This window comes from Notamacropus eugenii, chromosome 4, assembly GCF_028372415.1.
Source record: "Notamacropus eugenii isolate mMacEug1 chromosome 4, mMacEug1.pri_v2, whole genome shotgun sequence".
Classification (NCBI taxonomy): domain Eukaryota; kingdom Metazoa; phylum Chordata; class Mammalia; order Diprotodontia; family Macropodidae; genus Notamacropus; species Notamacropus eugenii.
Window position 1 is genome coordinate 149,737,357 of NC_092875.1, and position 27,529 is coordinate 149,764,885.

General features: G+C 38.9%; 1 long non-coding RNA gene and 1 pseudogene across 1 annotated transcript; one reads left to right on the forward strand and one right to left on the reverse strand.

Annotated features, from left to right (window-relative positions):
- Positions 1–27,469, forward strand: LOC140500649 (uncharacterized). Its single transcript, XR_011965816.1, has 3 exons — positions 1–87; positions 22,503–22,627; positions 22,733–27,469. It is a non-coding gene; the product is annotated as an uncharacterized lncRNA (long non-coding RNA).
- Positions 4,527–5,234, reverse strand: LOC140500647 (small ribosomal subunit protein uS15-like; annotated as a pseudogene).
- Positions 27,470–27,529: the final 60 nt, after the last annotated feature.

A 27,529-nucleotide genomic window follows, 5' to 3' on the forward strand; every position in this document is an offset into this window, starting at 1 on the left:
GGCGGCGGGGTGCTGCTAGCTTCTCCTCGCTGGTGGCAAAGGGGAGGCACAGAGCGGGCGAAAAGTGGAGGACTTGGGCGGCCACAGGTAACTTTCTCGCTAGGAGCCGAATTCTTTCACTAAAGGGTACAAGCCTGAGGGACGAGCTGCGCGCTGATTGGCTGCGGGGAGCCCTCAGGTGAGCTACCATTGGCAGATAGGCGCTCAGGTAAGGCCCCTCTCCAAGAGCAGGTAACTCTCCAAAGTTTACCTGAGCAGTAACAGCAGCAGTAGCCGCAGCCAGGGCGGCAGGGGCAGCCCCGGGCTCTGGAGCAACCTCAGGAAGACCTGATTGGGTCGGGGCGTTTCAAGTCTCCTTCATGCTACATTTCCCTCGTTCCTTAAGGCCTTGGAAGAAAACAGCCAGCACCTGCAGACTCGTGGAATTGTCGGTCAAACTAAAGACAAAGAAAGTTAACAATACTGAATTCGAGTATCCTAGGCTAGCTCTGATCGAACGAGCAAAACAGTTCAAAACACAGTTTAAGGCTACATGAAGAGGGCTGGTTGACAGGGGTGGAAAACAGAAATAAAGTTACTTTATGCTTTCCAAAATAAGAGAAACGAAAACTATATAAAAAAGAATACCAACTTTACGCACAACATTGAAGATCTTGAAGTGCAGAAGAACAAAACGTGTGCAACATTTTACTCTTGGGTTTGGTCTGTTCTCGGGTGGAGTGGAAAAGTTTTGTTAAATAGAAACCATTATGGGCTCCTGGGTGACAAGTACTTTGAAGACTTGGATTCCAGAGCAGCAAACCAGTGCTAGATCTGTGTTCTCCACAGCCCCTCCACAACACCCCAGCACCTTGTTGTCATTTGATGTTTCCCAGGGATGCATCAACATTTACATTGTAATTCAATAGAAGCAGCCACTACAAAGGTGCTTTATCCCTCCAGCTTAGTAAGGTTGCTAGGGTGACAGTTAAGGATAAAACTGCATTTTTCATAACTACATTTCTAGAATCTGGAAGCAACATTGTACAGCAAATAGGTAGTGTACAATTATATGTTGCTAAAGTGTGACACCTAACACTTGAACTTGCTTGATTTGGGAGGCTAGCAGGGAGAACCTAGCCAAAAAACATGGAGGATCTTTAAATAAGTATTAAAAGCACTAGAAAATATACCCTTTTATTTCAGGCTGAAGTCAAAGAGATTGTCTAAGAGATTAAGATTTTGTTTTATCCTTCTGGATCAAATACTCTTTGGAAAATACATCATGGAAATTAAGATTTGACTATTACTATCTGGCTCGCTTCCATCCCATGAAGAAATAAAGATTTACATATAGCTCATTCTGAATATTTTGACTAAATTGTTTATGTCAAACATGGTGATACACCCAAATGGAACTATTTTACAAAGACTTTGTTCAGTAAACTATGATAGATGTTCAAGCTCTCTTTCTCTTTCTGCCCGGATGTTTCTGACCTGCTAATTATTTTGTTAATTTTCAGGAGATATATTGTATTCGTTATCCAATTAATATTGTTTGCAGTTAGTCCTTGAAGATCTGAATAAATGGAGGAAAGCCAGAATGATTTGCTGAAATTGAAAATCCAAAAAGTTAATGTTATCCAATAAATTAAACTTTCTCAGTTACTAAATAATTTGAGAGGTACCAGTAAGTACCAAAATTGAGTTTTTGTTTAGGTTTATGTCCATATCAACAGATAGTCGATAGGTAGAGAATAATAACAAACCATTAACAGATCTGCATAATCCCCAAATTATAACTGGCCTCTAAACAATCAAGAATTTGAGATTACATTCAGTGAGGTTTCGTTTTTGAGAATTTTGCAGTTGTTAAGAGGTGATTCTCAACTTATCCCAAAGAAATGGAGAGGGGAGAAAAGGGGAGGGAGGGGGAAGTAGCTACCTACTCTTAATATGAAACACTTTAAATAAAGCAGATTTGTTGCTTCAAGATGCAACATCTGGTGTTGAAAACGGATGCTGTGGCAGTGCATTTGCAACCATTGATAGGGTCTGATTGAAAAAGTAAAATTTAAGTTTGCTGGCCAGACCATTCTATTCACAACAAATAACTCAATAGCAGCCTAAATTGAAAATATTCCCCTAAGAATCACTAGAGATTGAATGAAGTTTCACTGTCTAAGGAGACAGGTCAACATGACATCATTAAATTGTGTGTAAAGTAGTTATTCTTTGATTAACAAAAGAGAGGCAATACTGTTTTTGTAAAGTATGCTATAAAATAAATTTATAGAAGATAGATTCTATTTTTCTCATCAACTTCAGTCATAAAATCAGATATAGTTTCCATGAAAAAAATATATTGGAAATCACACTTACGACTATAGCAAAGCAGACCTTTGAAGATTAAGAAGAAAAAGTATTTTCTAATAAAACATTCAGAGAAACAACAGTACTCAAAATACTGACAGTCAAATAAATCACAAAACTTAAAAAAAAATAAGAGCAATAGTCTGAAATTCAAAGAGAACTGAGTTCTAATCCCAGTTCTGCTTATTACTTTATTCCATGATCAACTGCAATAAACATGAAATCTTTACATCTTTGAATGAGGGGAGGTAGGATAAAATTGATGAGTTCTTTAAAGTCTCTTCATCTTTCACAGTCTATCAGTCTAGAGCAATGAGTCTAAATATAATGCTTTGTTGTTGTTAAATCCATGAGAGCTGAGGAAATCACTAAGAAATAGTATGGAGAGAAAAGAGGGCTCTTGATAGAATCTTGGAGGACACCCACAGTGACATGAAGAAGATGCAGTAAAAGAAACAAAGATCTTCATCCATGTCATATCCACTGGTAGTATACCCAAAGACTGTATTCTGGGCTCTTTTCTATTTTCTGTACCCCTTCATTGAATAGCTAGGTGACACAATGGATAGAGCACCTCTCCTGGAGTCAGGAAGGTCTGAGTTAAAATCCTGCCTCAGACATTTACCAGTGGTGTGACCCTGGGAAAGTCACTTAACCCAGTTTGCCTCAGTTTCCTCATCTGTAAAATGAGCTGACGAAGGAAATGGCAAACCATTCCAGTACCTTTGCCAAGAAAACTCTATAGGTCACAAAGAATCAGACATGACTGAAAAACAATGCCCTTGTTTGGTGATTTCATCAGTTCCAATGGGTTTGGTTATGATCTCTATGCAAATGACTTTCCAGATTTACGCAAGGAGCTTTAGTTCTTCTGCTGGGTTCCAGGCACACATCACAAACTGCCTATTGGACATTTCCAATCTGAAGTCCCATAGGCATCTCAAGCTCAATGTGTACAAAACAACTCATTATCCTTTCCCTCAAACCTACATCTCTTCCAAATCTTTTCTTGCTAGAGCATTATTATCCTTCCAGTCATCCAGGTACAAAACCTTGGCATCATCCTCAACGGCTCACTCTGACTCAACCTACATAACAAATTAGCTGTCAGATCTTGTTTCTATCTCCACAACATCACTCTCAAATAGATCCCCTTCCTTCCTCAAACTCTCACCATCTTTCATCTAAACTATTTCAAGAGCATCCTACTTGGTCTACCTACCTCAAGTATCTTCTTACTTCATTTGATCCTTCACACAGTTGCCACAGTGATATTTTCAAGAATCAGGTCTGACCATGTCACCCCATTATTCAGACTCCTATTACTCCTTATTGGACTGAACAACATACTCCTTATCACCTCTATGATCAAATAGAATTGTAAATCAAATATAAATGCCTTTCTTTGGCCTTTAAAACTTTACAATCTGGCCCTGTCTGTCCTACTCATCTTATATTTCACTTCCCTCTATGTACTTTATAGTTCAACCATACTGGTCTACTTACTGTACCTCACACACAGTGCCTCATCTTCCATCTCTGGGCTTTTGCACATTTCCTATGCCTGAAATGGTGTCCCTCTTCATTTCTACCTCTTAGAATATATGGCTTCTTTCAAGACCCAACTTAAGCCATGTACTATAGGAAAGCCTCCTAGTTGCTAGTTCTTTCACTTCTAAGATTGCCTCATATCTACTTTGTATGTATCTTATCTATATACATTTTTTTTCAGTTGTGTCTGACTCTTCCCATTTGAGGTTTTCTTGGAAAGACTGGTGGTTACCATTTCCTTCTCTCACTCATTGTACAGATGAGGTAACTGAGACAAACAGGATTAAGTGACTTGCCCATGCTCACACAGTTAGTGTCTCCAGCCAGATTTGAACTCAGAAAGAAAAGTCTTCCTGTCTCCATGCCTAACCCTCTATCCACTAAGCCACCTAGCTATGCCCATGTATGTGTTCTTACTTACATTAGAATGTAAGGCCCCAGTGGGCAGAAATTTTTTTTCTTTCTGACTCCAATATAGTGCCTGCTATGTTGTAAGCCCTTGATTAATTATTGTCAATTAATTGATAGATCAATATTTTTGCTAACTTGGTCATTAGCTTCATGTCACTTTTATATTTATAATTTAATATTTAACACATGGAGGCCAAGTTTCATCTCTTGAATTCTCTGATTCTTTTTTTTTTCAGTTAGATGTGACTTTATTACTTTAGTACATAAACCAAAAGTTATGCAACCAGAGCAGAGGCTATGGATGATTCATATTTCCAATTGGGTGGGAGCATTCTTTCGGTCTTGTAGTATTGAACCAGTTGGTGAATTTGGCTCTCGTTCAGAATCAGACGGAATTTAGAATCCTTATCCTTTCTGTTTCTCTCAAGATGTTTTCAAACAGCAATGGCTTTCTTGATCAAGTGATAAAGATCTTCAGGAAGATCAGGTGCAAGTCCCTTTGACTTTAGAATTCTCAAAATTTTGTTGCCAATTACAAAGCGTACTTGTGCCACACCATGAGAATCCCTCAGGATCACATTGATCTGGGAGGGCATCAGGCCTTTCTTGGACAGCTTGTAGATCTGCTCCTTCATGTGGTCTGCTGAGGTGAGCTTCAGCCACATGGGCACGCTGCAGTGGTGTGGCAGAGCAGACTAGGACAGGCCCTTCCCGGGAGTGTGCATGCGACCCATGGTGGCGACAATCAGGCAGCAAAAGAGAGAAGGATGAATTCTCTGATTCTTCTTGACATCTTCACCCATGAACACTTAATGATAAGAGGAAAGACAAGGTTTCTTCAGAAAGTAGCACATAAAGGAATTAAATTCCAGTTCATACTTGGACACTGAGGCTTATTGTACAAACATACTTATAGAATCATCAATTTCAAACAGTACCCTCAAAAATCATTTAGCCTAATCCTCCCATTTTACAGATAAAGAAATTGAGATCCAGAGAAGTTAATTGATTCACCCAAGGTCTCTAGAACAACTAGGGTGTTGAAGGATCTTAAATCCACGTTTAAGAAAGATCAGTTTAAGGAACTGGTGATGTTTAAACTGAAGAAAAATAGACTTAGAATGGGAAGACAATGGTCATGTTCAAGTATTTGTGGAAGAGAGATTATATATGGCTTTTTTTGTCCTCAGAAAGCAGAACAGAAACAATGAGTAAAAGTTGCAAGGAAGCAGAATTAGGCTTGATGTAAGAAAAACTTAATAACATAAAGAGTTCTTCAAGAGAGGATTTTGTGAGAAGGCAATAGGGCCCCCCCTCAATGCATATCTTTAATTAGAGACCATTTAGGTGATATAGTTGATAGAGCACCAGACTTGGAATCAGGAAATCCTGAGTTTAATTCTCAATAACTATCCATGTGACCAGGGTAACTTACTAAATTTTCTGCCTCAGTTTCTTCCTCTGTAAAATGGGGTTCATGCTCTCACAGGATTGTTGTGAGGAGCAAATGAGATAATTCTGTGATTTGTACAAGTAGTACATGGCAAAGTCAGCTTCTGAACCATCCTGACTTCCAACTCAGCGCTCATTCCACTATATAGCATTGCCTTCTTCTATGTGATAAACAAAGGCCTTCTACCATCTAGCTCCAAACTCCCTTGGCAGTATCTCTCAGCACTCTTTCCACAGTTAGGTTCGTCCAGCAATCAATTACAATCAGTGGCCATCTGCAAATTAAAAGATTGTACCAGCAGTGACTACTGCTCCCAACCTAATGATTTGTAGATATAATTTGTGCTTGAAGAACTCATTAGGAGCTTTTAACACATCAAAACAGTGCTTATTGAACCTGTCAAAGATCACCATTCACTTGGTAGATATGGTTAGAGTATGAGGAGCCAGGCACTTCAGATGACAGGCTATGACAGCTGGTATCATGGTACCCCAATTATACCTTCTTCAGTTGTAGTGTTCTTTGGACTGAATCTGCAACTTTGGTTAGGAATTTTGTTCATTGAATTTGTTCTTAAACAAGGAAGGGATAGCTGCATAATTCTTTCCTATGGTCAAACTTAACAGCCCTGCTCAGGCTCTAAATAGATGCTAAATGTGTCTGATATGAGTTTATATTTAATCCCAGTGAGTATTCTAGAGATTAGGATGAAAGAGGCGGCTGCTGTAGCATCTAGACAAAAAAAGTTAAGGTGAATTGGCTTGCAGATCAAGTCCAACAAGTCTTGCCTGCTGCTGCTACCTCTCCTGCTACTCATTCTCAAGGATAGAAAGGTTACTCACACAGTCATATCTGAATCCGCTATACAAACTGATTGTTTAAAGGCACTTCATGACAATGACAACATATCTCAATATATTAACAAAAAACCAAAAACTAAAAGTCCAGATAACTGATTTCTCTTTTAAAATCAACAAGTGGGTTTGCAAACTGCACCAAACCTTTAGGATGACCATTTATTTATTTTAAGTAGCCACTGGGTTTTCATAGATCTTTGGACCTACCTGTTTATATCAGCAGCCTCCCTCCATACTACATTTTGACATTATACAGTAACTGGAATCCATCTGGCTGATTTTTCTGTATTCTCCTCAGAAAAGTCAGTGCCTGGGTTTACTAGTGTTAAGCAACATACATACATACATGAGTGAATGAATGAATGAGTAAATTAAAAACTCCAATATCAGACAGAACTCCAGATTGATGTCACCTCTTTTCATTCCCATTATATAGTGTGTTCTGAAAGTCTTAGTGCAGTTAGATTGTGATCTCCTCAGAGAAGAAAGTATCTTTTGCCTTTCTTTGTATCCCCAGTGCTTAACACAATGCCTGACACATAGAAGGCACTTACTAAATGTTTATTGACTGACTGAGATCCTGTATTTATTTGTATTCCCAAGACTGGGAAATGTGGATGGAAGCAGAAGTTCTGACTATGCTTGAGCATTCCTGTCTGCCTATCTGTTCTTGTAGTTTTTAGTCATTTCGGTTGTGTCCAGTTCTTCATGATCGAATTTGATGTTTTCTTGGCAAAGATAAAGGATTGATTTGCCCATTCCTTCTGCAGCTCATTTGACAGATGAGGAAACTGAGGCAAACATGGTTAAGTGTCTTATCCAAGGTCATACAAACTGTAAGTATCTAAGGTCAGATTTGAACTCAGGAAGATGAGTTCTCCTAACTCCTGGGTCTGGCACTCTTTCCATGATGCCACCTAGATATGCATTAAGATTGGCCAAATTCCCCAACTCCAGAGCTCCAGACCCCCACCATTCTACCAGCCCTAAGGTAGTGTTTTTTGAAATACTGCTCTTTTGGACTTTAGCTGGAAGGGAAGTCAGGAATGCAATATGTCAAAGGGGGAGGGTGGAAATTCCAGGAATAGGGAAGGGTATGAACAAAGACCCAGATGTGTCTGAGAAGTAGGGAAGTTTGGGTGGAATGTAGTATAAGTATGTGGAAGGACTTGCTGTGAGATGTTCTGTTGGGGTAGCTACATGGCATAGTGTATAGATCACCAAGTCTGGAGTCAGAAAGACTCATCTTCTTGAGTTCAAATCTGGCCCCAGACACTTACTAGCTGTGTGACCCTGGGCAAGCCACTTCACCCTTTTTGCCTCAGTTTCCTCATTTGTCAAATGAGCTGCAGAAGGAAATGGAATCATGAGAGCCAGACAGTACTGAACAACAACAAAAAGAATTCAATAAGTCAAAGCGGGAGGGGTATATGTCTGAAGAGTAGGGAAGCTTGGGAGGAATGTAGTATGGAGGGATTTAGTATGAAATAAGGCTAAAAAGGTGGACTGAAACCAGATTTTGAGAGGCTCTGAATGCAAGAGAGAAGAATTTAGACTCTATGTACTTGGTAGCCAATAGGAAGGCACAGAATAATCGTGTTGACTCTTATAACTAGTTGCCCAATCCTTGTTTTTATTTTCCTACTGTCAAGTTCAACAGGACCATACACCTCTGGCATATCCAGAGGAAGATGACCAGAATGGAGAAGGTTCTGGAAACCATGACATATGAAGAACCACTGAGGAAACTGGGATATTGGCCTGAAAAAAAAGAAGATATTTATCTTTGAATATTTAAAGTGATATTTTTGTAAAAGAAAGATTAGAACTGGTCCCAGAGGGCAGAACTAGGATCAAAAGGTTGAGATCACATGATGGAATATTTTGGTTTTATGTAAGGAAAAACTCCATAACAATTAGAGCTGTCCAGGGAGAAAGGAAGGAAAAAAAAGAAAAAGAGGGAGAAAGGGAGAGAGGAAAGAAGGAAGGGATAAGGGAGGGAGGGATGAAGGAAGGAAAGAAAGGAGGGAGGAAGGAGAGGTAAATGAATTGCCTCCTGTGTGCTATATACTGTGATAAGCCCTTAACAGACATTCTCATTTGATCCTTTCATCCTCAAAAACCCCTCACTTAAATCCTTCTATTCCCCCTAACTTTTTTGCTACATCTCTTCTGCCCTTGTAGCTAAACTCCTTGAAAAAGCCATTGCACCATTTTCTTTCCTCTCACTTCTTAACCATTTACAATCCAGCTTCCAACATTATCTCCAAAGTTACCAAAGATCTCTTAACTGCCAAACACAACGGCCTTTTCTCTACTCTTTTGCCTTAACCTCTCTGAAGTTGTTGACACTATTGATCAGCTTCTCCTTGATATTCCCTTCTCTCTAGGTTTTCAGGAGGTCACTCATCTCCTTGTTCTCCTCCTACTTATCAGACCATCATTTCTCAGTTTGTATTACTAGATCCTCATCCAGATTACACCTTCTACCCTCTAGCTCTAAGTGTTCCTTAAGGTTCTGGGCCCTCTTCTCTGGGCCCCTACTACTTCACTCATCAGGTCTCTTGAATTAAACCACTATCTCTATACTGATGATTTTCAAATCCACCTATCCAACCTCAGGCTTTCTGCTGACCTCCAATCTCCCGTCTCCAACTGCTTTTCAGGTATCTCAAATTGGATGTCCAGTAGACACCTTAAACTCAACATATCCAAAATAGAACTCATTATCTTTTCCCCTGATCCCTCCCTCTCCTCCCAGCTTCCTATTACTGCAGAGCATAACACCATCCTCTCAGTCCCTCAGGCTCATAACCTAGGAGTCATCCTGGATTCCTCTCTATCTCTCATTTCTTCCCCCCACTCCTAATATCCAGTCTATTGCCAAAGTCTGTTGATTTCACCTTTGCAACATCTCTGCAATATGCTCCCTTCTCTCCTCTGACACTGCTGCAATATTGATGCAAACCTTTATCATTTCCTGCCTATATTATTGTAATAATAGTCCAATGATGGGTCTGTCTACCTTAAGTCTCTCCCCACTTTAATTCATTCTTGATTCAGCCACTAAAGTGATTTTTTGGGGGTGGGCAGCTAGGTGGTGCAGTGGATAGAGCACCAGTGCAGGAGTCAAGAGGACCTGAGTTCAAATCTCACCTCAGACACTTGACACTCACTAGTTTGTGTGACCTTGGGCAAGTCACTTAACACCAATTGCCTCATCCTGGGTCATCTCCAGTCATCCTGATGAATATCTGGTCACTGGATTCAGATGGCTTTGGAGGAGAAGTGAGACTGGTGACCTGCACAGACCTCCCTCACTCAAAAACAAAGTCAAGTGAAAGTCATGTCATTATTTTTCTGATGTCATGGTCTTCTTTGGCAATGAAGGACAAACACACACACGAAGTGATTTTTTAAAAAAATGTAGATCTAATTGTGTTACTTCTCTTCCAAAATCTCACATTTATTTTGTAGGTAGATGATGTTGTGAAGAGAGTGCTGGGCCTGGAATTAAGAAGATCTGAGTTCAAATCCAGCCTCAGGCACTTAATAGATGTTTGATCCTAGGCAAGTCACTTAACTTGTGTTTGTCTTAGTTTTCTCAAATAGAAGTGGGGATAATAATATTGTCTACCTAAAAGGGTCATTGTGATTATCAAATAAGATAATATTTTTAAAGTGTCTAGCACATAGTAGGAGCTTTATAAAGACTTAGTCCCTTCTCTCTCCCCCAATTCATTTTGATATATGAGCACATGCTAATTCGTTCTTTTCATCTTCCCTTTATGAGCTGCCTTCTTCCATTACAACATAAGCTCCTTGAAAGCAGGGAGGTGGGATGTGCTGGAGCCAACTCTGTCTAAAAGAGCCCATTGCTAAATTTTCAGCACGAGAATTTACATTTAAGAAATTGTCAAATTGCTACAAATCAGGGCCTGATTTATTGTTTTGTTGATTATTTAGCCTTAAGAGAATGTTAATAATCATACCAAACTTATGTGTGCGTTCATTTTTTTTCTGAATGTTAAACATTTACCCTCGTATTGTTTGAGATCAACAAGAGAAAAGAAGACAATGAAACCATCATCGGACAAGAGGTTTGTTGATTGAAGACTTATGATAGATAGACAGATAGATAAATAGATAGATAAACAGACAGATAGATAGATAGACAGATAGATTGTCATTTCCACAGAGCTTTAAGGTTTGCAAAGTGCTTTCATCAATTATCTATCTTTTTACTTGTACTTGTATTCTGAGAATCTAGTACTGTGCTTAGCTAGTGGTAAATGCTTGATAAAAGATAGTTGATTGACTGACTCTATAGAAAGTAAGCTCTTTGAGGGCAAGAATTGTTTTGGTTTTGGTCTTTGTATCTCCAGTGCCCAGCATAGGACAGGTGACTGATTGATTTATTGATTGGCTAGTTGTTCAGCTGTGTCTGATTCCTTGTGACCTTATTTGTGGTTTTCTTTGGGCAAAGATACAAGAATAGTTTGCCATTTCCTTCTCTGGCTCATTTTACAAATAAAGAAACTGAGGCTAACAGGGCTAAGTGACTTGCCTGAGGGTCATGCAGCTAATAAGTGTCTGAGGCTGAATCTCTACTCAGAAAGAAGAGCCTTTCTCTTCCTGACTCTAGTTCCATCACTTTATCCACTATGGTGACACCTAGCTGCTCTGAGTGACTGATGGGATAGGTGTTCTAGGAGTTTCTAGGAGTTCCTTGAGTAGGGAAATGTAACTCTTGGAGACTGTTATAAAGGTTTAGAGAAGTTGTGATCTGTATGGAGGGAGCTCATACCCTAAAGAATCATGAACCTATGGAAGTATCAAAGCTCAACTACTAGCTACTTTGTACCACTAATTTTAAACCGATCATATGAAAATATGCCTTACATGTTACCTATTTCACATGTGTGTGTCCAGATTACACACATCCACACACCCACACACACCCACATTCCTCTAGGAATAGAGAAATCCTACAATTCTTGTGTATCCATCACAATTCCTGATTATAGTTATTGACTGGCTTGCCAACACGATCCCTAGCACAAAGTAGGTTCTCAGTTTGTTCAGTCAATCAACAAGCACTTATTAAGCATGTACTATTTTAGTCATTGAGGCAGCTAGGTGAATAGAGTTGGGGGGGGGGGCTGAAGTCAGAAAGACTCCTCCTCTTCATGAGTTCTAATCCAGGCTCAGATAATTACTAAGTAAGTGTGTGTGACCCTGAGTAAGTCACTTAACCCTATTTGCCTCAGTTTTCTCATCTCTAAAATGACCTGTAGAAGGAAAAGGCAAACCATTTCTGTATCTTTGCCAAGAAAACCCCAAGTAGGGTCATGAAGAGTCAACTGAACAACAATTTAGCACAATCTTATGATTCTGAGGTCCTCTGATGAAAGGGACTTCCTTTGCTTTTCTTTGTAGCTCCAGTGTTTAGTGAAGTACCTAGGATGTAGTAAGTGCTTAATAAATAGTGATTGACTATATACTGGGCACTGGTCTAAGCAATGGAAATACAAAGCAAGGCCATCGGTGATCCCTGCTCTCAAGGAACTTAGAGTCTAATGGGAGAGACAACATACAAACAAATGTACACAGAAGACATAGGCAGGATAAACTGGAGAAAATTTTAGAGGGAAGTCACCAGCATTACGGGAATCTGGGAAAGCCTTTCTGTAGATGGTAAGATTTTAGCTGAGACTTACAGGAAGTCAGGGAAGTCAGGAAGGTGGGGATGAGGAAGGTGAGTATTCCAGGCATAAGGAATAGTCATGGAAAATTCCCTAGTGAAGACTTACATCTGTAAATTATCTCCCAGAAGAGACTTGGACAGTATTGCATATGGCAAGCAAAAAGAACAACAATAAAAGTACACCCATACACACATATACACACAAAGAAACTGACCATTGTATTCAACAACTGCAACAACAAAATGTTAAAATGTAGCTGGGAGATGGAGTATTTTGTATGAGGAACAGCTGGGAGGCCAACGTTACTGGATCACAGAGTAGGTGGGAGAGTATAAGGTGTAAGAAGACTGGAAAGGATGGAGGGGGCCAGATCGTGAAAGATTTTAATTTTATATTTGATCATGGCACTAACAAGGAGCCATTGGCCTTTATTCATTTTGCTGAATTGAATTAGAAAATACAAAGGAAGTGAAAGACATGGTACCTGTCCTATAATTTATTACAAATGTTCATTACTAACACAGATATGATTCTCATTATCTTAGGCAATTTCTGCACAAGGGATGACCTGATATAGTGGACAGAGAGCTGACCTCAGAGTCATGAAGACCTAGCTTCTAGCCCTGCCTGTGATATATGCCAACTATGTGACCATGAATAAATCACTGAAGTTCCCCTTCTCTATACCCCAAGCAAATCTCTAGATTGCTGCTCTGTGTAAATAGTCAGAGTTTCCTAAAAGGGAATCCCCTATACTAAAGAAATCACAGGTCCAGATAAAAAAATAATATGTCTACGCACATAAAGCAATTTTCATCCTTGTTTAGTTGTTTCAGTCATGTCTGACTCTTTGTGATTTCATTCGGGGTTTTCTGGCAAAGATACTGGAGTGGTTTGCCATTTTCAGGAAGCCAGAGGTTAAGTGACTTGCCCAGGTCACATAGCTAGCAAGTGTCTGAGGCCTGATCTGAGCTCAGGTCTTCCTGATTTCAGGCCTGGCACTCTATCCACTGTGCCACCTAGCTTCCCCCATGAAACAAGTACAAAACAACATACACAAATACAAGATAATACAATTAATCAATAAGCATTTGGAGACAGCTAGCGACATAGTGGGTAAAGCACTGGGTCCTGATCCAATCAAGCTTTAGACATTTATTACTTGTGTGATGCTAGGGAAGTCACACAATATCTGTCTTCCTCAGTTTCATCATCTGTAAAATGGGGGTGATAATACCACTTATCTCACAGGGTTATTATTAGGATAAGATAAGATCGTGTTTGTAAAGCACTCTGCCTGCCTTAAAGCACTATAAAATGCTACTGCTTTATTATAATTAAGTTCTTATTATGTGCTGCATAAATTATGAAGCATTCTATGGGGAAAGGAATGTACTTATATAAGTGGACACGATAGAATTAGGCAGAGAAAGCTTCTTAGAAGGGGAGGTATGGTACAATGAAGTCAAAGGGCTCAAGTTCAATTAGCTAGATGGTACAGGGATAGAGTATACTGGATCTGAAGTCAGGAAGACCTGAGTTCAAATCCAGTCTGACCTTAGCTGTGTAATCCTAGGCAAGTCACTTAACTGTTTGTCTCAGTTTTCTCATCTGTAGATGGGGGTTATAATAGTATCTATCTCATCTTCCAGGTCTAGATTCATGCCTCTAAGAGGTAAGATTTATATTGGGTTTAGAGGAAATAATGGATTTAACTTGGAGAAGGAAAGGGGAAAGAAAGCCCCTCAGCAATGTATTGCAATTCCTTTTCCTATTTAGTCCTTGGACTAAAATGTGTGGTTGGATTTTTATGTATCTGTTCCATCATTTGTGCATCCCTTATAATACTCCCTGGTCTTTAAGAATGAAAGACCAACAGCACATTTAATTAAGTAGACTATTCAGAGAAGGGTAATGAGTATTACTCAATTCTCCTCCATGTGAGGATTAATGAAAAGACCTGGAGTTGTTTAGACAGAAGAGAAGACTGAGCCAAGAAAATGAGAGCAGGATTCATATATCTGAAGTGCTTCAGAAGGAAAAGACATTAGCTTGGTTCTGCTTGGCCCCAGGAGGGCATGGAACCAGATAATGCAAAGAGACACATGGAATGACTGATGTAAGGAAAAGCAGCCAAACACACAACTGTCCACAAAGACGCTGGATCAATGGCATAAAAGAGATTGGTTTTTTTGTTCGTGGGGCTACAGCACTTCTTAAACTGTGGGTTATGACCCCATAAGGGGTCATGAAAAATTTGGCAACAGTAAAAGGTTTCTGAACACAGAATGATCAAAAATTAATTCAAAATCAAATACATAATGAATCTGAGGTGTTCCTGGCAGTGCTTGTCTGTATTGTATCACACAACTTGACTTGACTTTGGCTTTGGTTATGAACACAAAGCGTGTGCCCTTTGAACTGCAGCATGCCATGCAAAGCCAATGAAGCTCTGAAATGCAAAGAAAGATCTCGAGTGGAAAAGTTAAGGAGCTCTGACTTGGATGACCACAGAGGTCCAACACTGGAATTCCTTAATTTACTCTAAGCTGGATTATGCTATTACTCTCATCCTAAAGAAGTGGAAGCCGAGAGAGAAGAAACTAATGGCCCAAAGGCACACAGTAATTTAGGGAAAAGGGTCAAAATGAGAACCCAGAGATCAGAAATCAGACCCCGGTGGAACAGAATGTTCCCTCAGAAGCATTCAACAGGCCAGGTTCACTGTTTGGTTTTTTCAAAAAAAAAAAAAAGCCATCCAGAAAAAAACTCTTATATATCTGAAATAATTACAACAAACTCGTCCCCTATTTAAAAGCTTTCAATGGTTCTTCATTTCCTGTAAGGTGAAGTCATGACTGAAATGGATCCTGGAAGCCATCCAATTTGACTCCCTTATTTTAGACAACAGGAAACTGGGACCCAGAGATTTAAATCTAAGATCTCAAAAACTAAGCTGGAATCCATGCCTTTTTACTCCAAATCTAATGACAAAGTTAATTGGTTCATAAATTTTGAGGTGGAAGACACTTTAAAGGCTACTGAGTCAACCTCCCCTCCCCCCCCCCCCCCCAATTTACAGACATGGCAAATGAGGCTGAGTTAAGGGATCTGCCCAGGGTCACATAGCTAGTGTATTTATTCCATTACTACACCACAGTACCAAAGTTCTTGATCTGTTAGATTCTCCACCACCTGACTCTAAATGCAGTTTCATCTTAGACTGCACTCCTATACCAACCTTTCTTTTCTAGACTTATATATGGTTGTTCTTCATTCTCAAAGAGGATCCAAATGACATCACTATATTAGAGTCAAGTTACAGTGTGTGTGACTGTGGTCAATCAGACCAATATGAGACTGGATATACCACAGGTCAGGCGCAAAGAATCCATGTGAACATTTGAGGTGGATTCTCTAAATTTGCACATCCCCATTTCTTTTGAGTTACTTCAATTCTGCTTTGCTCATGGAGCACAGCCACTTCTGTGATGAGGGCACGTTATTGTAGGCAATCCTGTGCCAGTGTCTCCCATGTCATGCAATCAATTCCAAAGTTCTTGATATTGTATCACTTTTTCTAACCACCATGTGAGTGCTTGCTCTGTGTGAGTTCTCCATAAAACAGTCTTTTAGGCAAGTATATCTTTAGCATTAGAATAATGTGGCTGGTCCATCAGAGTTGTGCTCTTGACAGTAGAGTTTGAATGTTTGGCAGTTTTGCTTGAGAAAAGACCTCAGTATCTGGTATCTTATACTTCTAGATGATCTTCAAAATCTTCCTAAGACAATTCAAAAGGAAGTGATTCAGTTTCTTGGTATGACATTGGTATACTCTCCAGTTTTCACATGCATGCATCAAAGAGATCAACACAACAGCTCTATAGACCTTCAGTTAGGTAGTCAGTCTAATATTTTCTCTCCCATACTTTTCTTCAGAGTCTCATATACACTGAGCTAGCAATGACAATGTGTGCATCAGCCTCATAATCAATGTGTACATGCCTGGAAAGTATACTGACAGGTAAATGAACTTATCCACAGTATTCAAAACTTCTCCATTTGTTGTAACTGATGGTTCCACATCTTCCACATATGTATGATGTGGTGTTGGCTGATGGAACACCTGTGTTTTCTTGATGTTAATTATTAGGTCAAAATTAGCACAGGCAGCAGAGAATTGATCCATACTTTCTTGCATCTCAGTTACAGAGGCTGCATTGAGTGTACAATCATCTGGCAGGAGAAGATTACGCACCAACACTCCTTCCACTTTGGTCTTGGCTTGTAGCCTTTTTAAATTGAAAAATTTACCATCAGTGCAGTAGCTAACCTTCATGCCGTATTCATCCTCCATGAAAGCATTTGACAACATGGCTGAAGACATGATGCTAAAAAGCATGGGAGCAAGTACACAGCCTTGTTTCACGCCACTGGTGACTGGCAAAGCATAAGAGCATCCTCCATTACCCAGAACTAGAGTAAGCATGCCATCATAAAATTGACATACCTTCTCCAGACAAAAGAATTTTGATATAATTTTCTATGAGTCCTCATGACGGACAGTATCAAAGGACTTAATCAGATCTACAAGTGTTGTGTACAAACCTCTGTTCTGCTCCTGGCATTTTTCCTGGAATTGTTGGGCAGCAAACCTCGTATTGTCTGTTCCTCAGCTCCTTCTGAAGCCACATGGCTCTTAGATAGATGATCTTTTTCCAGGTGAAAGATCAGCCTCTTAAGGAGCACTCTGACAAGCAGTAACTAAGAGAGACTCTTGTCTGTGATTGTCACAGGACAATCTATATCATTTATCATGACAGAGACAGACAATGGAGGCATCCTTAAACTCTTGGGGGATAACATCCTCTTGCCACATAACCCAGAAAATTTCAGTCAGCTTTTGTATGAACAGTGGACCCACACACACACCTTGAAAATCTCAGCTGAAATAGAATCAGCACCAGGTGCTTTGCCACATGAAAGAAAGCTAATGGTATTCAAAACGTCTTCTTCAGTTGGAAATTTGTCTAGAGAGAGATTTACTTCAATCTGTGGTAAACAGTCAGTGGTTTCAGTATTGACTGATGATGTTCTGTTGAGAACACTACAGAACTGTTCAGCCCATCTCTCCAGGATCATATCCTTATCACTAATCAATGTATTTCCATCAACACTGAGTAGGTAAGATGCACCATATGTTTTTGGTCCATAAATAGCCTTCAGGGCATCATAAAAGTACTTTGGGTTGTTACTATCAGTATAAAACTGAATTTAATCTACCTTCTTACAAGATCAAGAATCCTGCATATCTATAAACTTTGCTTGTACCTTATTTTTGAAGGAGTTAAATGCTGCCTTCCTAGAGATGGATGAATTATCTTACTGGAAAACCCTGTGGAGTTCTCATTTTTCATTTAGCAGCTTCTGAATTTCCCCTTCATTTTCATCAAACCAGTCTTGATGTTTTTGAGTATTCTGATCCAAGTGAAAAAATGCAGTGCTGTACACAATATCTCTAAAAGTGTCCCACTCTTTTTTTGTTCCACTATTGCCAGTGGTGTATTGGTCCAACTTTCCCTCCAAATTAGCAACAAACTGTTCTGGTTCAGAGAAGTGCTCTAATCTGTTGATATTAAAACTTCTGGTAGTTATTTTGCCTTGGGACCAATGCTTTTGTTGAATGCAAATATTTAGCTTGACGAGGATAAGTCTATGATCAGTCCAGCACTCTGTGCCACACTTTGGCTTTGTCACTCTCACATGCTGTCTGTCTCTTCTTACAATCACATGGTCTATTAAATGCCTATGTTTTTTATGAGGGTGCATGTAACAAAGTTTATTGTGTTTAAATAAGCAGAAAAGTGAGAAGCTCTTGAGGTGCACAAGTCTTCAGTAGTAAGAGACCACTGCTATTGCTGTTTCCAACTCCATTCCTCCCTGCCATGTCTGGTAGTCTGAGTCTGCTCCAGCATTAAAGTCACCCAGAATTATAAACTTGTCCTTTTTTGGCACATTGATAAGAGTCTCTAGGTCTTTGTAAATTTTTTCTTTGACTCTTTGGGGTTTATCATGATGGCAGCACAGGCACATGTGATAATGGCATGGTGTTTTCCTACAAGTGGCAATCACATTGTCATGAGCCTGTCATTCACTCCTTTTAGTTGATAAACAACCTTGTTGACTAGACTAGTTTTGATTGCAAAACCTTCTCCAGCTTCATGGTCCTCCCCTTCACTGTGACCACTCCAGAAGAACATGTACCCTGCCCAGCTTCAGTAAGCTGACTTTTATTTGCCATCCCTTTTTACTCAGGGCTGCTATTTGGATTCAATACCTGCTGAATTATCTCATGACAAGAGGCTTTTGTTTAGCTGTTTGTCTTTCAGGTCTATTGAATATTGTGCTGTCTATAAGTGTATGCATATTTCATGTATCAATGGTTGGTAGAATCATCTTTGCAAAAATTTTTGTACATTTTTTGCATGTGTTTCAACTGCAGAGTGGGATCCCCACCTCTCTCAGCAATCAGGCCAGGGTTGGATAAGTAGAGAATTTTTAGGGCACCTTTTTCAGCCCCTTCCTCATACTAGGAGGTGAGCAGTACAATCCTTAAAAGGCTGCCCAGACACTCAGGGGGTTGCAAAATCCCACTGCTTTAGTCACAACCTTGCACACAGATGGCCCAGGCCATAGGGTCATCTCACTGGAAGCAGTAGTGGGATTTAGCAGCCCCCTGAGGTGTCTGAGCTGACTTACTTGTAGTCAAAAACATCCTCTAGTTTGTGGGGTCCCACTGAAATCTGTAAGTCTTACTTTCGACAAATTGTTTCCTCTTTAGATGTTTCCTCATCCTTTGCATCCAAGCCTTGCCCTTGCTGGAATCCTCCATGCTAGATTCCTCTACCTGGCAACTTCCAGTGATCATATCTGGGTCTCCAACATAAACACATCCATAGTTCACAATCTAATAGGGGAGACAAACATGCAAAGAAATGCATATCAAGCAAGTTATATGCAAGGTGAATAGGAAATAATAAACAGAAGGAAGTTGCTGGAATTAAAAGAGATTGGGGGAGGCTTCAGAGACATGTTTACACTACCTTGTGCTCTAACTACTGATTACTGAATCTGCAAGCTATGTTGATATCAGACACTTTCCCTATTATTGGATTACTCTTATTAATTATTTCCTGATTGTCCTGTATATAGCTTCCTTTATATATTTGTTTTCATTTGGCTGCACGGTCTTTTGCCTCTCTTTATCACAGGGCTAGCATATAGTACTAGCGCATAGTATACAATTAATGTTTATTAATTGATTGATCTGATTAAAAACCACAGCCTTTCTACACCATCTTTACCTTTTAGCAAGTAACATTTCTTTCTCCCTTTTCTCGAAGGTAGCATCTTAGTACCTGGGCTCAAGCATCTATGGTGGGGCTTTCTAGAGATTGGAACAAGAAAGAGCTACTTCCTTCATAAAGGTTCATGAAGCTAAAATAAAGAGCATCCAGAAATCTGAACTCTTCTTCCCATATACAAACATGCCAAATACTCAATGAATCAATTCCTCCATCCTGGCTTCACAAATCTCATTTAAGGAAAAGAACAATGATAATATCAACATTTGGGGTCATTGCCATTAAGAAACAACAGTGGGATAAAATAGCACAGTTGAAAGAATGCTGGATTTGGACTTAGCCTGAATTGGAATACCAGCTCTGTCACTTACTACTTGTATGACGTTGGTTAGGTCATTTAGCCTCATGGGGACTCAGTTTCTTCACTTGCAAAAATAAGGGAGTTCAAAACTTCTAAATTTGGTCAACTCTAAATCTATAATCCTACAAAAGAATAGTGATAGGGACCAGACTAATCATTTCATTAATATAAGGAACTCTCAGGAAAAGAAACTCCCTCTACCAGTGCAGTTTGTAGGTCTTGAGAGTTGAGTAAAGGATCAAGAAGCTTAGTGATTTGACCAAGTCACCTAGCCTATAGGTATCAGAAGCTAGACTTGAACTCAGGTCTTTCTAGCTTGTAAGACATCTCTATGTACTACACAGCCTGCCTCACATACAAGAAAGAAGAGAAAAAGAAGGAAGACAATAGAGTGGAGAGGTCTAAGAACTGTCTCACAGAAATATCTTGCTTAAGTTTCTCACCAGAACTGATAATAACAGGAGCTCAAACGGAAGAAACTACACAAACAGTTCTGAGTTATAAGGATTTCACCTTGTTTGCCTTCAATGCTATTATATGCTTCCTGAAACTGCAGTATATTCAGAGTTAAAGCTACCTATAATTCTGTGACATGTAAAGCTTAGTATTAATCTTTTGGTTTAAAAGAGGGTTTAAGGTTTCAACATAAGCAACTAATGAGAAGTAACATTTTTAGATACTGTGTTTGTAATTCTGACTACACAAACAGTTTGTTCCTATGTAATGGATGGATTACAAATCTTCAAATGACTTATTTCTACTAAAACTTATTAAAACAAAAATGGGTTATAAAATATATGTGTCTGGTGGTTTGAATTGTCAGGAACCTTGTGAACTGTGTGGGTGTGTTTGTATCTGCTCATAACATGTCAGATTAGTTATAATGACAGCATTGGAAGTCAGATTCTGTCTTTTAAGGAAATGTTAGAATATTTGCATTGTTCACTTATTAAATTTACTTTACAGTGGATGAAGTTCGATTTCTTGTCAGCTAGATATCATAGAGTTGAAGAATTAAAAGAGACCCCAGTGTCCACTGACATCAACTCCTATCCAAAACATAAACCCACTTATGCCAAGAGAGGCTCCTGGGCTATAAATAGAAAATAAATTGTTCTTAGAGTCATAAGAATTAGAATTTGAGCTCAACTCTACTGTGTTATACTTGTGTGTGTCTGAGCAAATTTCTTGACTTTTCCAAACATGTGTATGTACATATATATGCATACACAAACACATACATGTGTGTATGTGTATTAACTAACATATATATGCATATATATACATTAGTGGGAAATCACGTAGGTCTATTTTTTCATCTACTTCACTTTCAATTAGCAACCATTTACTTTTTTTCTCTCTCGCATCTTCCCATTTACTAAAAGAAAAAAAAAACCTTGTAACAAATACATATGGTCCAGAAAAATAAATTCCCTTCTTGATCATATTATAAAATGCATACCTCATCCTTCATCTTGAATGCATTATCTCTCAATTAGTCCTCTAAAATCATGGCTATTCATTGCAGTAATTGAAGTTTTAAAGTCTTTTAAAGCTGTTTGTCTTTACATTGGGATTGTTATTATATGTTATTCTATTGGTTTTACTCACTTCACTTTGCATCAGTACAAGTCTTCATAGGCTTCTCTTATACCATCCCTTCCATCACTTCTTACAACACGATAGTGTTCCATTACATTCATATACAGTACATTTTAAGCCACTCCCCAAAAGATGAGTAGTTCCTTAGTTTCTATTTATTTGCCACAACAGCTATGCTAAATATTTTTTTGTACAAATATAGGACTTTTTTCTCATCCTTTGATCTCTGTCGGAGTATAGAACTAGTAATGCTATTACTGGGTAGAAAAGAAAGATGGAGGAGGACCACTGGTCCTATAGGGATCTCAGCAAAAGCCACAGGCTAATGCCACCCATTGCACCTACTTCTTAATGGCCAGAGGGAAGTTCCAAGAGAAAGTTTTCTCTTTCCTCAACTTCCTCTCCTTGAACCTATCTATGAATAACTACTATAGTATACTGTTTCATTACGCAAATGTTTCTGGTAACCTGAATCTTACTTTAGTCACAAACAGCCTGGAGTATAAATATATAAAACTAAGAGACAAATGTCACTGGGGGCTCAGAGCAATTGGGATGACATTTCCAACTTTTCGTCTAAAATAATCCCTTCTAAGCAGCAGAAGAAGGAACCACATGGACCTAAGGGGTTATTATATTATTCTTATGCTAATTATTATAACAGTGTTTCATATATACTGTCTAAATCTATTTGAACCTCACAACCAACAATACTATGAAAAACCTGCTATTATTATCTCCATTACACAGATGAGGAAACTGAATGAATGAAAGTATTGAATGAGTTGGGGGAGGAGGGTGGCAATTTTTGAAGCACTTACTTTCACCTACTTTACTCCTTAGCCCATTGAGAATGTGCTAAGCTCCACCTGAAGCACCCGAGGATATAAATACAGAAAGGAAGCCCAACCCTACCCCCAAGGAGCTTACATCCTAATGGAGGAGACAATACAAACAGGCCTGGAGAGGTTAAGTGACTTGCTTACACATAATTTTGATAAGTTGGATTTTTCTTAGAGCTTCAGATGAGAGCCCTTTCACTCAGTCAATATTTTGTTAATTCTCCTCCACAGACAATGCACCGATGATGAAGAAAACTCCTCCTCTTGGTAGCTGCCATTATACAGCACTTTGAAGTTTTTCAAAGCTTTATCTTGCTTGATCCTCAGAACAACCTTTCAGGGGACAGAAAAATAAATCTTACAGATGAGGAAAAGTGAAACTCAGAAAACAAATAAGTGAACATTTCTGAGTTAAAGGATCGCAGTCAAGGCAAAATACCATCCACATCCAGAGAAAAAGCTATGGAATTGGAAAGCAGAATGAAGCAGACTATTTTTTCTTGTGTTATGTTTTGTTTTGGTTTTTCTCATAGTTTCTCCCATTGGTTTTAATTCTTCTATGCAACATGACTAATGTCAAAATATGTTTAATAACAATGTATGTGTAGAACTCATATAAGATTGCATGCCATCTTGGAGAGGAAGGGGAAACGGAAGGAGAGAAAATTTAAGACTTATAGAAGTGATTGTTGAAAACTGAAATAAATTAATTAGACTTTAAAAAACCAAAAACAAACAAAAAAAGATCTCAATCAAGGAGATTCAGTTTAGTTCTGGCCTTCTACACCAAATCAAGCTTTTCAGTTTTGACTCTGGGAAAAATGTACCATAGATGATGGTCCATGGGTGCCCTACTACCATCCTTTAAATCCTTCTTTGTGCCTGGCACCCAGAGCCTGCTGACCAGTTCAGTGCTGGAGCCACAGGCTCCCACTCCCAACCCAATCAGAAAAATGGACTCAGTGGCAACAAAGCAATTAATGGCAACAGACAAAAGGCCATTGTCTCAGTCATTTGAAGGGAAAACTTGTGAGTGCCCTAAAGATTTCATGGTATAGTCAGTCTTTTTGTTGCTCAGAGAGAGTCAGTCTGAACCAAAGAGGCATAAGAATCATAGAACATTAAGACATCTAGTGGACCTTCCAGGCCCCCTAATCCAACCCTCTCATTTGATATATGAGGAAACTGAGGGCCTGAGAAATGAAGTCAGTTGTACAATGTCACACCAATAGGAGTGATAGAACCAACATTTGAACTCAGGTCTTCTTCCTAGTCCAGTCCCCTTTCTTTTATTGCCCATTGACTTTCTAATAGAGAGTACTCCTCCATTCCATTCTTTCGGGGTCTTCAGTAGAGCTAGGTTTAGGCTTAGGTGCAACTGGAGAATAAACTGAGTATTGATTAGGAACTACTCTTTTGTTGTTGTTACTGTACTCTCTAGAGGTACATGAAGGAGGGGATCCTTACTTTTGGCTGGGAGGACTTATTTGATTGGCTGCTGAGCAAGAAGACTGTGAACTTACTTAAGGGGCAAGCTCCATCTTTCAGAAAGCTTCTTCCAGCTGACCTCAAGGTATAGGGATGACTTTCTGAGCTCCTGAGGTTCAGAAGGATGGGGATGCCATTAACTCCCAACCAGACTGGCCTGTGAGAACATGGTAAGCCTATGTATGCAGAGCAAGCCTGTGTCTAGGATTGGGCCACCTCATGCTTGTGTCCTCTTCCAGGATCTTGAGAGATCTTGAAAAGTGTCTGGCATCTTCCCCCTTCCTGGTCACTGGAGAAGCAGGGTACTGGCTGGAAGAGAAGTTCAAACAGTAGTGATACCTGAAGGAAACAGTGGAAAAAAACAGTAATAGATCAGCTGATAGGGAAAAATTTTTCCACATTCAAATAAACCACAAGAGAGAAAACAGTCCACTTGGCATTGAGTGGTATATGTTCAGTGGAGGTGAACTGTAAAATAGCCAAAGAGCAGTAAACTGAGGAAGAATGAAATGAGTAGAGCCGGAAGAAGAATTTATCTAACAAAAGCAATGCTGTAAAGAAACAAAACAAGCAAACAAACTGCCCTACAATGAGAGCTGTATGAACGATGATCAGTACAAAGACTATCCTTGACTCTGAGGAACCACTGCAAGCTATCCTTTACAGTGAAGTGATGGGCTTAAGGTTCAGAATAAAAGGTATATTTTTGTGTATAGCCATTGAGGGAATTTGTTTGACTATGCCTATTTGTTAAAGGAAATTTGTTTTTTTTTTCCTTTTTTTTCAAGATGGTGGGGCTAGGAAGGAAAGAAAATGAAATTCTGTGAATTTTCTTTAAATTAAGCATAAAATAATGAAGAGTAAAATGAGCAGACCAAGAGAACATTGTATACAGCAAAAGCAATATTGTTCGAAGGATAAGTGTGAACAATTAAGCTATTCTGAGTATTCAAAATACTCAAATCAACTACAAAAGACCTATGAAGGAAGATGCTGCCCACCTCCAGAGAAAGAACTGGTATAAAGAAGTATGCATAGTATGGTTTTACAAGCACATACTCACATGTGTATATATGCATACATGTGTATATATGCATACACGTGGATATGTATTTGTATATGTACATATATGTGTATATGTGTGTGTCAAATGGTAGCTTTCTCTAGTGTGGGGTGGGGAAGGAGGGAAGGAGACAGTTTGGAACTTAAAATATAGCAAAAAATAAAGTATATTTTAAAAAATTTACTGGTAGGAGGGGTGTAATAGTTGTGAAAAGTGCCATTCACTTTAAGATGGGGTAAGTGTATTATTAGATTCATTTCATTGTTTCACTTTGTTACAGGAGACCTCTCATGAAATGGTAGGTAAATGTAATGTAACAACTAAACACAAGAACAATAAACTAAAAAACAAATGTCCCAATGAGACTTCCATATTAGCTTTTCAATTGTAATAACTCTCTGGTTTTGCTTAGCGTTCTCCTTTCTATGTGGGAATAAAACTATTCCTGTATGTACTCTGGGTACCCTTTAACTTCCTCCATACTGCTGGTGAAAACACCTTAAACCAGAGACAAAAACAAAATTCTTCTGAATCAGAGGTAGATGTGAAATTGGAGTACTGGGAATCTAGTTTCCCTCTAAAGAAGACAATCCCTCTAAAGAGCAATGAACCTAAGGCAAACCATGAAAGCAGGAATTGGCAAAGGTTAAAGGTTGTGGTTTCAGCCTAGTAGTACCTGGCTAACTTGAGTGCTAGATAGATGGTAAGAACAAGAACTGGGGCCTCTAAGATGTGTATTCTTTCTTGCTTGGAATAGCCCTAGAAAAGAGGTTTATGAGAAATCCAAACTATACCATGTTGAGTTAGAAGTTTCCCTTCACACCTGGAAACATGGAAACATGCCATGGAAACAAACTTGGAGTCAGGAAGTTTCCCCCTTTAGATAAAAAGAATAGGGTTTTTTTTCTTTTTTAGAAGCCTTAGTCAATGCAGAAAATGGGAAAAATAGCTGGACTCAACAAAACAACTGACATTGATCAAGAATTTTCAGGTTCACAAAATATTTTGCAAATTTAATTTGACCCTCTCAACAACAGATGTGTAGATATATGCTACAGCAGTTTTTGTCTCTATTTTACAGATGAGATGAAAGCTCAGAGGGGTTAAAAAACTCACCCAGACTTAGAGAACAACTAACATGGCACTCAAACCTTGGTTTTCTTTCGCTGCTGTCCAACACAACATCCACAATACTATGGTGCCTCTCAAGTACAAACAAAAGAAATCCCTGCTGGAGGCCATGCAGATTTGAAAACAGTGAGACATTGGATCTTAAGTTATCAAAAACTGGGAAAGAAATTGAATAATTGAAAACAGATCACAAGTGGCATTACAATTGAGAAGAGGCAATTGAGAGGACATGAAAAACCGCCATCCCTTCTATTCACTTTTTCATCTACAAAATCTTTGTAACAGTGTTCTCTGCATGCACTGGGAGTATACTTGATAAAAATATGATCAAGAAACATGCAGATTTCGGCAGACAATTTCTTCCATCAGACCCTATCTTGATAACCTACGTGATTGAAAAGTTCAGAGAATACAAGATTGTACTGTGTGTATTATTTATGGAATGTAAAAAAGCATTTGACTTGGTAGTGTGAAAGCCAGCCTTAAAGATTTTCTTCCAACAAGGTGTCTCCCTTGTATAATTAAATCCATAATAGATTCCCTGATAGATGAAGGCCCAAAGACTCAAATATTTTCCAATTATCTATGTCAGTTGAAATATAAGATGGGGAGATATGTACATATCAAAAGTATTTGTTACTTTCATGGAGGATGTATATAGAAAATAGTACAAGAAGAAAGGAATTTCTTATAGATGGAGAGATCCACCAGATGCTCCTGTTTACCGATGATCTGTTAATTGAGTCGAATTCTAGACATCTACATAGTAGATAATAGGTAAATGCTTGTTTCCTTCCTTCCTTTTTGGAATACTGTAGCCTCTCTATAATGACCCAAAGGAGTTCCATCTAACCATACATACAGGAAATGCCAAATGGATGAAAAATGCCCAATGATTGAAATATGATACTGATGAATAGCTCATTGCAATGATTTTTCAATATAGAAATTTTGGATACATGTCAAAGTTTGACACTGAATTTGGTCTAGAATTAGACAAGAGGAAGAGAGTAGGTGGGACTGATTTGGGAGAAATTGTGAAGTACTTTCCATGATCAGCAGTGTTCCCTAAAACAAAAATCTATCTTTTAAACACCAATTTATAAGCCTGTGAAGAATGAGACACCACAATTTCCAAAGAATCAAAATTGCTGATGAACCAAAGGTCAATGGAAATATCTGCATGCAGACTGAAACAGTGCATCACTAATAATGCCAGAAAGAGCATAAAAGATATTTTCAGAAAATGAAGGAATGGAAAAAAGAAGTAGGCTGGCCATGACAAAAGAGAGGGATAATGTATGGAGAGAGAGTTCCAGTGCTACTCTTTTTTTCTCCAAAATGTT